The sequence below is a fragment of the Mustela lutreola genome, chromosome 18 (genome assembly GCF_030435805.1).
Source record: "Mustela lutreola isolate mMusLut2 chromosome 18, mMusLut2.pri, whole genome shotgun sequence".
Lineage (NCBI taxonomy): Eukaryota > Metazoa > Chordata > Mammalia > Carnivora > Mustelidae > Mustela > Mustela lutreola.
In genome coordinates this window covers 20,773,585-20,787,610 of record NC_081307.1, presented here as the reverse complement: position 1 = coordinate 20,787,610, position 14,026 = coordinate 20,773,585, and positions in this window count along the sequence as shown.

Here is a 14,026-nt window from a genome sequence, read left to right as displayed (position 1 = left end):
AAAATAAGCAGATCAACTGATGTGATTTTTATATTTGCTTTATAGTACAAAAATCTTTAGTTCAAATTAATATATTGGATTTTGCCTTATGGCATCGTCTCTTAAAAGTTAGGCAAGCCTGAACCAGTTTTTCTGATCCTGATAAATCCTGATCCTCTGTCAACACAATAGGGTTTCTGGAGCTCCCCTGAAGATCAGACTGAAGAGCTGAGGCCCCATCGAAGTATCATTCTTCCTCTGAAGTCCAATATTATCTTTTTTTTAAGCAGCCATAATATCAGTTTTATCTTATAAAAAGTAAGAATTCTGGACTATGTAATTTCGAAAGTTACTTTGATCTTTAAAGTTCTATGATTCTATGCCTTTACATTAGAATAATATTCAGAAAGAAGTCAGAAAACATTTCAATATTTTCATATTGTAGTCAGAACTTCAGGAGTTTTACTTATTCATTATTGTAGGTATTTCCAAATAAGACACCATTGTGTATTTGATTTATAAAAAGTTAGAGAATTTTTAGGCAAATATATCAAATATTTAAAAATTTTTGACAGTGTAAGATCCCTCCATGTAAAATGTTTGTACTTAATTATAAAACTGATGTAAAAATTTCTGTTATTCTGAGAGAATTAATAGTTGGATGTAAAATAAACTGTGCAGAAATCAGGTCTCTAATCCTATAGCCAAATAAAACTAAGACCAGAAAGTTCAGCTCTTTAAAGAATAACCACCCCATATTTTTGGTACACAAGCAGCAAATAACAATAATTTTTCTATTATAAATCTTTTCAGTACAGTTGTATTTATTATTTGATTTCCATGGAGGGACAATATAATCTAGAACTGAATGTGATGCCTTTCTTGTATTGGCTCAGGATTAAGAAAATTAGATGTAAGAAACAATGCTTCTATTCCATTAGAGCTTTCGTTCTTAAAGAATTTAAAATTTTAGAACAAGAAAATGTTTTAGGGGCACCTGGGTGGCTCTGTGGGTTAAAGCCTCTGCCTTCGGCTCAGGTCATGATCCCAGGGTCCTGGAATCGAGCCCCGAGTCGGGCTCTCTGCTCTTCAGGGAGCTCCCCCACCACTCTCTCTCTCTCTCTGCCTGCCTCTCTGTCTTCTTGTGATCTCTGTCTGTCAAATAAGTAAAATCTTTAAAAAGAAAAGAAAAGAAAAGAAAATGTTTCAAAGAATCAAGCGTGACCCTGTCTTTTAGAAAGAGGAGGAAGATAAGGTTCAGTAAGTGCATGAGGTCCTACCTCATGCCAGTGCTGAATTGAAAATCACTCTGTTGTCTCAAAGAAATAAATAATCGCAGAGGTGTAAGATATCTCGTTATTTTTAGTGTTCAACTATTATGTGATGCACGAATCACCCCCACAGTCTCCTCCATAAGGTCCTTTCAAACATCTCTTCATATATAGAGTATAAGTAAACATACTTAACACCCAGCAACATTTTCCTTAAGTAATTCTATTTATCAGCAAAATCTAAGGTTAGCCAATAGGCTTAATATATACAGTCTTTATCCTGGGGCTCTTGAAAATCTATAGACCTGTCCTCTATCTTTCCTATGTAATTGTTAACAGAATTTCCATCACAAGTTCAAGCCAATCTCCTAATTCTCCCAAAGCATAGTATTTCTTGCTTCTGTTGAGTTGGAATGAAAGGTTTTGGAAACTATTGGCAAAATTTGCTTTAGACTGCCATTTTTCTCTAGGTCTACTGTATGTTTTCCTCTCCATAGGAACTAGAAACTTAAGAAAGAAGTCAACCTTTCCATAATTCTCTCACTTAAAGTTTCAAAGCTAATATTCACTGGACTGGTAACTCAGTTTTTACCAAATCATACGGCCATGCCATTATGTCCTTTCAGGCATTCCCAGTATCTACTGCCAGAAATTATATTCAATGCCAAGGGCAGGAAGTAAACACAATGGCATTTTCATTCATTTATTCACTCATTCCACATTTATTAAGTACCAACTGTGTTTTAGTCTGGCAGCAAAGCGCTGAGATACTCAAGTACTAATAAGACACTGTGTTTATTCTTGAGGAAATCGAGATCCTTTAGAAAAAGGTAGGCATGTATGCAAATATTTGCCTTGAAATATTATAGATCCTGTGGGAGATATACACATTTAGGTTACAACGCAGAGAGAGCCTCCTATGTACATCCTACCCAAGTATTTTGTTGGTAAGGCCTTAGTTATTAGACCTTAAGTTCATGCTCTTTAATGACTCTGATAAAATAATTCCTAGTAATCAATTACTGAACCATTTAGGAGTTCAAAATTTTTTTTCAAAAACATTCAATACACTTAATGAGTTTCTTTGCCTGGGAAAATTCATGGACAAACCTGAACACATTAAAATGAAAATTTGCTGATGTGATTCAGTTTTTAGTTCTGGGTAAAATGCCATCAGCGTGACATTTTCCACCTCATATTGTATTTCTGTGTACAGATATCTTGGCTTGTGAACTGAGCTTAGAGTCTGTAGTGCATAAGCGTGATACATGACTGATGAGTTTAAACAGAATTCATGCATCCTTTAAAAAGATTTTAGAGATCACTTAAAAATATAATTTTGAAGGATGGCATTTTTAGCTACAGTGGGCATTTTGAAATGTATGAAGTTACTCGGGATCATTTAGATTATTTTGAGCACTCAGAATTTGCACTGCCCCACCTCAACCATAATCATTCTTCATCTTCCAAACAGCAAATATGTGACAAGTGAATACCAATGAGCTCCCTCTATGCTTTTAAAATAACTCTGATTTCTTTTTTCAGCATATTCTTACCTGAAAATGCAAATACAAAAGATAAGGATCTTCTAGCTTCATAATGGTACCCCAAATATCAATATAATGGTGTTGTTTAGTGAATACTACTCACCAGGGTGGGCAGCGGTGTCCTGCTGCACTTAAGGGGAAATGACTCCAGGTCTGGATTTTCATCTGAGCCATTTTCTCCTGCTTTTAAGGTGAAGTGTTCTGTGGGAATAAATGAATACCACCCAAATGAGAACAAGCAGAGGCTATTTATTCAGACTGCTACAGCACAGAAGTCAGCCACCATCACTTGTCTTTGGCAGAGACTCAAAGGCAGCCAAAGAAGTAAGAAAGCTTTATAGTGAAATAAAGGAAGGATCTGGAAATACCCTGATTAGAAGTTGCTGGCATAGGGAAGCTGGAGATGCACTGACTGGAAAGGGCACATCTTAGGGGATTGGTCAGGGGAGCATGGGGAGCTTTTTCTGGTTTGTCTGGAGTTGGAAGTAGGGGTTAAAAACCAGGCAACTAAGTCCTTGACCAGGTCCTGACCATTCTAGGCTGACTGCTGCAGAGGCTGCAGTTAGAGTTTTGTTGTTGTTTTTTTTTCCTTAAAGATTTCATTTATTTATTTGACAAAGATCACAAGTAGGCAGAGGGGCAGACAGAGAGCAAAGAGGAAGCAGGCTCCCTGCCTAGCAGAGAGCCCGATGTAGGGCTCCATCCCAGGACCCTGGGATCATGACCTGAGCCAAAGGCAGAGGCTTTAACCCACTGAGCCACCCAGGCACCCCTAGAGTTTTGTTGTTATATATGGTCTCCCCATAATTCATTTGTATATTCAGTCTCTTCCTCTGAATGCCTCTCCACATTTCTCACATTAGATTACTACCGTCTGTTGTCTCAACCCGATACAAAGGCAATTAGGGATCCTGAATACACCCCTCTCTGTTTCTCTGTAACTGATGGAACACCACTGGGCTTTTCAGTGTGAGCACTTGTAAAATAAGCATGAGCTCTTCTATGTAACACTAAATTCTAACTTGTGTAAGAATGAAAAAAAATACCTTTTGTGGAAGCATAATCTCTTATTTCAGATACATTCAACAAAGTATTTATCAAATTACATTTCAATAAAACCTAGTATGATATATGATATTCATGGATATTCTATTTTTTAAAAAAGGAGGGGGAAATTTTCTCTACAAGTAAACTTGAAGACAACTAGCTGTAAGTTTGGAACAGCCTGGATAGGGTGTACTGAGAGTGATTCAATGAATAGTGCTAAAGTTCAACTGGGCTTTGCTGCGTGATACTAGGATAGATTATATTTTTTCTTATTATTATACAGATAAAATCTTGTTTCCAGGTTAAGTAAGTAAAATACCTTCAGAGAACTAGAACATGATAAATTCATTTCTAGAGCTTTGGCTCAAAATTGTTGCTATCTTCTCACTGCTGCAGCACTTAAAAAATATTTTATCCCCAGATTTTGCTATTTTGTACCTTTTTTTGGGTACTTTTGGTTTTTGGACTTGGTTCTTCTAGAGCCAGATTGGTTCCCCTAAGTTTTTATCAGTAAACTTAATCATTTGGCTCAGGATAAATCACACCCTAGTTCTCCCCAGAGTTAATTGGAATAACTTAGATGATGAGATTTGGAATTTTGAGGTGATATTGTTGATAATGCTTAAATGAAACTTGATGCTAGAATGTCAAAGGCTTTCCAGCACCAGGATATTGAGATGGTAAATATATCTTGCATGTGGGAAGGACATCAATTTTGGGGAGCCGGAGGGTAGATTATTGTGGCCTGCGTTATATGCTCCAAAACATGTTGAAATCCTAGTGCTCACATCTCAGAATGCGATTTTATTGGAAACCAGGTCTTTACAGACTTAAGATAAAATAAGGTCATTAGGGTGGGCCCGAATCCAATGTTGTGACTGCTGTTCTCATAAAAAAGGGGTAAATTTGGACACAAACGCAGACAGGCACTGAGGGAAGATGATGTGAAGACACAGGGAAAAGAGAGCCATCTACAAGTCAAGGAGGATGTGAGGCTACTAGGATCTAGGCAAGAGGCCTGGAGCAGATCCTTTCCCAGTGCCTTCGGAGGGGATGTGGCCCTGCTGCCAACTTGAATTGAGACTTACTGCTTCCAGAACTGGGAGACTAGTTCTTTGCTCTAAGTCACACAGTTTGTGGTACTTTGTTATGGTAGCCCTAAGAAACTAATACAGATCTTAAAACCACTTTTGATTCTGAAATTTGTGCCAGTAGGCTTTATATTAACATCTGTAGGTACCTATACACTATTAGAACTTTTGGCTAATGCCCTAGTTACCTTTCCTATTTAACAGACTGCTACTGGACTCGAGATACTGACTGGACTCTAAATATTTCACAAGTTGGTCTTAACATTCTTCTAGTGGCTGAAATGTGCTATCAAGCTTTTATTTTATTAAACAGTGAACAAATGAGAATTGTGATTTTTTAAAAAATACCTTTACTAGAGAAGCTGAATTACAAAGACATGCATTTATTATTGATTTGGATCAAAAAAGAATGACATATTAGCAAACAGGAAAATACTTTCCTTACAAAAATATTTAAGTATTTAAAGTACTATCTAATATTTTACTTTTCAGCTAAACTAGGAAACCAGAGACAAAAACTGGAACAATTGTTGCCAGTTTTTATATCTTACTGGCAAGCATGCTAGACACCCTGGCTGCCTAACAAACCTGTTAGGCTGGAAACTATTTCTTTTGTTTTTCTTTCTTTGTGAATTAAATCTTTTTGTGCCATTTGTTTTGTCACTGAGGGAGGAAGGGAAGCCAAAAAAACAAAAGTTGGAGTGAAAGAAAATACACAAATTCACTAAATATTTAAATGGTAGTTTCCCAGGTTGATGAAAAAGAAAGACACAGCCAATTCTAACAGAAATCATGACAACCTTCCAACCCACATTTTTTTCTTATCAATTTTCTCCAATATTTCATTTTTGCTTTATTGCAATTGGCAAGTATGATGCCCTTTTTTTTTTTTTTTAATAACATAATGAAGGTTTGGGGCAACCCTGCACTGAACAAGTCTATTGGTACCCTTTTTCCAGCAGCTTTTGGTCACTTCCTATCTCCATGTCACTTTTGGTAACTCTCAATATATTTCACACTTTGTCATTATTATTGCATTTGTTTTTGGTGATCTGATCAGTGATCTCTGATAATCATTTAGGGGCACTATGAACCATGCCCATGTAAGATGGCAAACTTAATAAATGTTGTGAATGTTCTGACTGCCCCACTGAATGGCCATTACCCTATCACTCCCTAGCCTCTGAGAAACAACAATATTGAAATTAGGTCAGTTAATAACTCCTACAATGGCCTCTCAGTGTTTAAGTTAAAGGAATAATTGCACACCTCTCATTTTAAATTAAAAGCTAGAAATGATTAAGATTGGAAAGGAAGGGGACGCCCCGGTGGCTCAGTTGATTAAGCAGCTGCCTTTGGCTCAGGTCAGGATCCCAGCATCCTGGGATAGAGTCCCACATAGGGCTCCTTGCTCAGCAGGGAGCCTGCTTCTCCCTCTGCCTCTGCCTGTGCTCATTCTCTCTGACAAATAAATAAGATTGGAAAGGAAGTAAAGATAGAATAGTCTGGAAGGTAAGTCTCTTGTGCCAAACAGTTAATCAAGTTATAAATGAAAAGGAGAAGTTCTTTTTTTTTTAATTTTTAGTTATTTATTTGACAGACAGAGATCACAAGCAGGCAGAGAGAGAGGATTGGAAGCAGGTTCTCTGCTGAGCCAAGAGCCCGATGTGGGACTCGATCCCAGGATCCTGGGATCATGACCTGACCCGAAGGCAGAGGTTTTAACCCACTGAGCCACCCAGGAGCCCCTTAAAGGGAGAAGTTCTTAAAGAAAAAGTGCTACTCCATGAACACACAAATGGTAAGAAAGCAAAACAGACTTATTACTAATATGGAGAAAGTTTTAGTGGTCTGGATAGATCAAACCAGGACAACATTCCCTAAGCCAAAGCCTAATCCAGAGTGAGACTTTAAATTTCTTCAGTCTTGTGAAGGCTGAGAGAGGTGGGGAAGCTGCAGAAGGAAAGTTGGAAGCTAGCAGAGGTTGGTTCATGAGATTTAAGGAAAGAAGTCATCTCCGTAACATCGAAGTGCAGGGTGAAGCAGCAAGTGCTGGTGTAGAAGTTTAGCAGCTAGTTATCCAGAAGATCTAGCTAAGAGAATTCATGAAGGTTTTCATACTAAGCAGAGATTTTCAGTGTAGACAAAATAACCTTCTGTAGAAGAAGACACCATTTAAGACTTCAGAACTCAATGCCTACCTTCAAAGTTTCAAAGTTCAGACTGACTCTTATAAGGGGCTACTGCCGCTGGTGGCTTTAAGTTGAAGCTGATGCTCATTTACCATTTCAAAAATCCTATGGCCCTTAGGAATTAGGCTGACTATCTACTCTGCCTGTGCTCTATAAATGGAAAAACAAAACCTGGATGACAGCACATCTGCTTACAACATAGTTTACAGAATATTTTAAGCTCACTGTTGAGATCCAATGCCAGAGGGTGGGGGGTGGGGGTAGGGGGAAGGTTTCTTTCAAATGTCAGTGTTCAATGACAATGCACCTGATCACCCAAACACTCTGATGGAGATATACAATGAGATTAATGTTTTCATGTCTGCTAATATAACATCTATTCTGCAGCCCATGGATCAATGACTAATTTCAATTCTCAAGTCTTATTACTCAAGAAATACCCTTCATAAGGCTGCTGTAGGTAATAATTCCTCTGGTAGACCTAGGCAAAGTAAATGGAAACAAAACCTTCTGGAAAGAATTCACCATTCTACATGTCATTAAGAAAAATCATGATTCATGAAAAGAGGTTAAAATAGCAACATGAACAGGAATTTGGAAGAAGTTGATTCTAGCCCTCAGGGATGACTTTGAGGGAGGGGTTCCAGACTTCAGTGGGTGAAGTAACTATAGATATGGTGGAAATAACAAGAGAACCCGTATTAGAAGTGGAGCCTGAAGATGGAACTTAGTTCAACTGGATAACAGAACTTGAATAAATGAGGAGCTGCTTCTATGGAGGAGCCAAGAAATTGGTTTCTTGAGATGGCATCTACTCCTGGTGAAGATGCTGTGAAGACTGTTGAAATGAAAACAAGGAATTTGGAATGTTCCATAAACTTAGTTGATAAAGAAGTGGAAGGGTTTGAAAGGATTGACTCCAAATTTAAAACATGTTCTACTGTGGGTGAAAGGTTATCAAATAGCAGTACATACTACAGTTATTCTCCATGAAAGGAAAAAACAATTGATGTACCAAACTTTATTGTCTTATTTTAAGAAATTTCCACAGCCCTCTCAGCCTTCAGCAAACAACAGCCTGATCAGTCAGCAGCCACCAACATCAAAGCAAGACCCTCCACCAGCTAAAAGGTTGAGTTTCTGAAAGCACAGACAATAATTAGCATTTTTAACAACAAAGTATTAATTAAGATATACATATTTTTACACTAAAAATACTATATAGTATAAACATAACTTTTATATGCACTAGAATGCCAAAATATTAATTTGGCTTGCTTTACTGTGATACTTGCTTTATTCCTATGGTCTGGAATCAAACCCATGGTATCTCTGAGATATGCCTGTATATACATTGTATTTCACTTGCCTATCTTCCATATCTATCCTTTTCTCTTAACCTTTTAAATTCTGTATTAATTTCCATTTGATTTTGCGGATTTTTTTCTTTTCTCCATGTCCCTTACTGATCAATTATCCTTTGGTTTTTCATTCCTTCGTTCCTTCCTTTCTCCTTCTTTTCTTTCTTTCAATATTTTATTTACTTATTTGAGAAAGAAAGTGAGTGAGAGAGAAAGAGAGAGAAAAGGCCGGGACAGAGGCAGAGGGAAAGGGAGAAGCAAACTCTGCTGAGCAGGGATCCTGCTGTGGGTTGATCCCAGGAACCTGGGATCACCACCTAAGCCAAAAGCATACGCATAAGCAACTGAGCCACCCAGGAACCCCTTTCAGTTGTTTCTAATTTCTCCTTTAGTTCAATAATTGTTTTTCTTCTACTTTCTTCTTGAGATCTGCCAGCTTGGCTCATATTTAATATTTTACTTATTTATAATCTCTTTATTATTACTTATCTGAATCTTTGTCTTCAGTTAATACTCTTGCTTCAGAATTAATTTTCTTAATTCATGGGAACATTTTATTGTAATTTTTATTTGCTTTTAACCATTTTCTGGTGAGTGGTTTTTGTCTGCTATTTGCTTTTGCTTTTTTAAGCCCTCCTCTTTTTCCATATTATGGTGGCTGATATCTTATTTTGGATTCTATTTGTTATTCTATTTTAAACAAACTTGGTTTTTATTTAAGCAAATATTTAGCAGAAGTTTACGTAAAAGAAAAGTATAGGACTGTGTTCCAGATGGCAGGAATTTCAACATGACTGACTTACTATTCCTTTGTTACTTCTCCAGTGTGTAGGAATTGTCAACTCTTCAGTTGTTCACAGTGTGAGGTCTCTGTCCCAGCCTCTTGCATCATCAATAGACCATTTCCGGCAAATGTGGGTTTTCTGAAAGAGCCACTCTTTGTGCTTTGAAAATATTTTACCAGCCTTTGCACTCTTTTCTATTATTGTAAACAAAGGATATTGGTTTAACACCTCAGAGTGTGTTGCTGGCCTCTGGAACTTATCCTCTTTATGCCATTTTTAGGGACATACAACCAACATGTCCTCAGTCTGGTTCATTTTGCTCCCCAGTTAGATTATCACAAGCCATCTCCGTTTCAGAAAATTTCTATTTTAACCAAAGCCATGATTATAATGTAAAGATGTTCAGTTTCCCAACTTGGCCATATATATCATGACTATGAACAACCTTCTCCTCACTTCTCTTTCCAGATTTTTGAATGATAAAAATCTTCTCCATATTCAGATCCAACATTTGACCCATTTCCAGCTCCAAAAAGTTGACATGTTATTCAATGCGAACCTTTACTTAAAAAACAAAATTCAGGAGAGCAAATCTTAAAGATTTGGTAGGATATAAACTCTAAGTCCAGGAGTAAAGAGCTTAAAATTTTTATATTTAAAAATGCAAATACAATGAAAGCAGAAGATGGTAATAAGATAGAAAGAAGAGAGCACTAAGACTTGAAAGAGAAGAAGTGTGACATAGGTTTCTACTTTTGAAGTCCCTTAAGTTTAATTTCCAGTTAACACTCAATAGCTGTTTACAATATGGGATAAAAAGATAAGCTCAAAAAGAATCAGAACAAATGTCATAATTTTTGCTTGTTTACCCAGAGAAAAACCTATCAAGTCCATGATTTTCTTTATGTGAAAGAAACAATCATGTCTCTGTCTTTCTAAATTAATCGTACATCCTATAGGATGCCAATGGTAAAGTGATAATTAAAAATGTATATGGGTCCCTGAGCTTAGTTAATGATATAATAAACAAAAAGTAAAGTCACTAATTTAACAGCAAATGTAGCATGCATATATGGATTAGGTTGAAATAGAACATTCTTTTTGGTCCACTGTTTTACTGAAAGTGGTTGCTGGAGGACATTTTTTTTGTGTGTTTCATAATCCATTATTAACATCACTAGGAGTCCCTTTAGTCCAATTAAAACCTCTGTTTATATTTTCCATTAGCTTAAGTTGTTCCCTAGTTTGGCATTAATTATCACAGTCATGTAGCCAGTATCCAAATTTATTATTCATCTGCTCTTTGGCTTCTGTAAATCTTAAATTGCAGAGAGCTATCTTAGTAAATAAAATTTAAAATCAGTTTGTTTCAGTTTCTGTATGTCCAAAGATAGAGGTCCAAACTCCATATTGTATAGGTGGTTAACAAGACTGAGGATTGGATTACATATTTTAACACAATCTATTGTAGTAATTAATGGATTGCATGAAAATATGCAGAAAATAAATTGACTACCCAAAGTCACAATACTCCCTTCATTCTATTTGTATGTAAATTTTGTTCATGTACGTTGTATTCTAATATAACCAGCCAAATTGAACTAAATTTTATTATTTTCTTAGGAAACTGTTATACCAATCATTACACAAGGAAATCAATCTTTACTCTGTTAGAAGACAACATTATTCTTTTGTTGGGTGTATGACAGAAATGCTTTTCATGTACTCCATTGTAGTGAATTCAGTTTATCATCTACACGATATCTGAGCATTTTCTACCTGTGGCTTATTTTAAGGTCTTAAATATTTTGTAATCTATTCTTTAAAACCTGTGAAAAATTTTGCATAATTAAATTAAATCAGTATCCCATAAGAGGGCTCTGTCGGTAACTTGCCACTTGAGATTTAATAAGAATGTTACCCACATTCTGAACTCCTGATAGCAGTAGAGCAATCATTTAACAAATGTTTTCTGAGCACCTACTGAGTGTCACCCACTTTCCCAGGCTTTAGGGATACATTGATGAATCAAATATGGTATCAAGAAGCTACATTGTCTAACAGAGAGATTAAGAAGCTACATTCTCTGGTATCAAAATCTACATTCTAGGAGAGTGATTAAGAGTCAGTCTGACTTTGGTTAGAAGTTCATCCCCACTAAATAAGAGCAAAGTGACCTTGGGCTGATTACTTATTAGTTCTGACCCTCAGTCTCTTTATCTAGAAATCAATTCTAATACCTACCACATACAGTTATTGTGAAGACTAAATATGATATTGTACACAGATCACTCAGCACAGTAACTGGAATATAATAAAACTTGATATATTTTTAATATCTACATGTATTTATTATATCCTAACAGTAATCACAAGCTTTCTGCATCAGAGGCAAACTGATTACTTACTTATTGGTAATTCTAGCATTAGTTTCCTATGCTCTAATCCCTCACAGGGCAACATGAGGAGGGCAGATATTGTGCAGGCAAAAGTGGGATCTGAACATTCAAGAAAAACCTTGAAATTATGAATCTCAGAGCTCATATGGGGAGTGAGACATCTGCTTCCCTCCTAAAAGGGAGAGAAAAACCTTTGTTCTCAAATATAGAATCTAAACAAGTCCTCTGTAGGAAGAAAAGGGCAATGCTGACCACCCCATAGAATGTAAACAAATGGCTCCAAGAAGGAAAAATATGTACATCTTTATAGGGCATTTAACTGTCTGGAACTTCCAGGGCTTTAGCCATTCACTTATCCTCTTAGCTCAGTTGCCAGTAATTTTTGGTCAGAAAGCACTGACCATGTGGAAAAATGAAAATATTCACATTGTTTTTTGATAATGTTCATAACCACTAACGATTACCCTTGTTAACATTATTAGCAGCAATTGCAGGACAGGAACCCAGGGGAGAGGGCTTTGGAGAAGTGACCCACCATCTGCAAAACTGATAATTAACCTCATGATTTTTTTTTCTCTATTTTAAGTACCTCATCAAGGGATTTCTCTACACACCAGGGCCCCCCACCCTGACCTTATCTATGGCAATAAAAGCATAATGCATTAGTGTGAATAAGTTCCTAGTATCCACCAGCAATGATACTCTGTATTACACTAGTCCAAAAATAGGTTACTTGAAAAACGATACTAGGTCAAATAAGTTTGGAAAAGGTTGTGGCATATATCTCCTTTCCTGGACAGTTACAAGACAAAACCATGTTATATATTTTAAGAAATTTTGCAGAAATGTTTAACTACTAATTTCCCCAAATTCCAAGTGCAAGAAGCATAACTTAAGGGAATAACTCTACAGGAGCAGAGTCTCTGACTCTGAAGCACAGAAGAAATAAATTTGGCAGCAGGACCTTCCTAAGACCCTTCAAAAATCACTTGACATATACGTAAACACCAATTCAACACACTTTTTTAAAATATAGATATAAAATAGATATCTTAAAGATATAAAACAAAGTTTTATTTTATTATGTGCCAGACTTCATACTGAATATTGAGGACACAGAAATGTCTTATGAGATATGGTTTTGCCCTTGGAGATCTGATGTATACATAAGATCTGTCCTGAACTGTTACTCAAATCTCATAAATATTGCAAAAAGTCTTAGGATAATCCTATCCGAAGCACTCTGTGAAATATCTGTGTTTAGTAAATCAATCTCTGGTTTATTGGGGGGATAGAAGGGACATCTGATATCCAGCAAATCCATTAGCTATGCCTTCTCAAATGTCCTAATCAATTTCAGTGAATCTGTCAGTTTATCATTTTCCCAAATTATTTTCTCTCTAAAGAGCTATGAGCCCTCCTTCCCTTTTCTTTGCTAATGTAGCAGAATCCTCCATGACAGGGCAAGGGCAGGGAAGGTATGTTGAACTCAAGTGCTGTCTGAGCAGAGGGGAGTACAATTGGAGGAACACCAGGTGCCCCAAATTGAGAACTATGTCACTTCTTTTATGCTTGCTGATGTTGCTAAATAACCAAGAAATAACGGCTATATATTGTTATAATGATAATCTTTTATTTAAATGACACATAAGTTTACAACCTCCAGTTTGTCTACTGGTCCTACAGAAATCATTCTTGAAATGTGTTAAGATAAACCTGCCCACCTCATCAGAAAACTAACAACACTAACTTTAGATTACCATCCTTTGAATTTCAATACAAGTGATACTGGCTCAGATACTTTAAAGCCTACTTATTCTAGAATCTAATTTTAACAATAATAGTCGAGTAGTAGGAATATCTGATACCCAAGGGTAGTTCTCATGGGTGGTCTTAAATTTTTTTCTATACCCCCCTGAAGTGCTATATTACCCAGACATTTCAAAATAACAAGAAAAACATATTAAAAAGTATCAGGGAAACAGCAGATCAGAAAGTGGAATTTATGAAATGGAAATAATACAACTTAACTAAAAATTTCTTATAATTTGAACTCCTCTAGAAAGTTACTATGGTGCCAGGAGGGCATAATCTTGAATGACAAAAATTAGAAAAAAACTGATGGTTAATTTTATTAGGTAATTTTAAGTTCCTCGAGTAATGACTTCCTGTAATTTGGTTGGTAACTCTAGTCAGAAAGGGATAAGTTTTGTTTTTTTTTTTTTTAAAGATTTATTTATTTGACAGAGAGAAATCACAAGTAGACAGAGAGGCAGCCAGAGAGAGAGAGGGAAGCAGGCTCCCTGCTGAGCAGAGAGCCCGATGCGGGACTCTATCCCAGGACCCTGAGATCA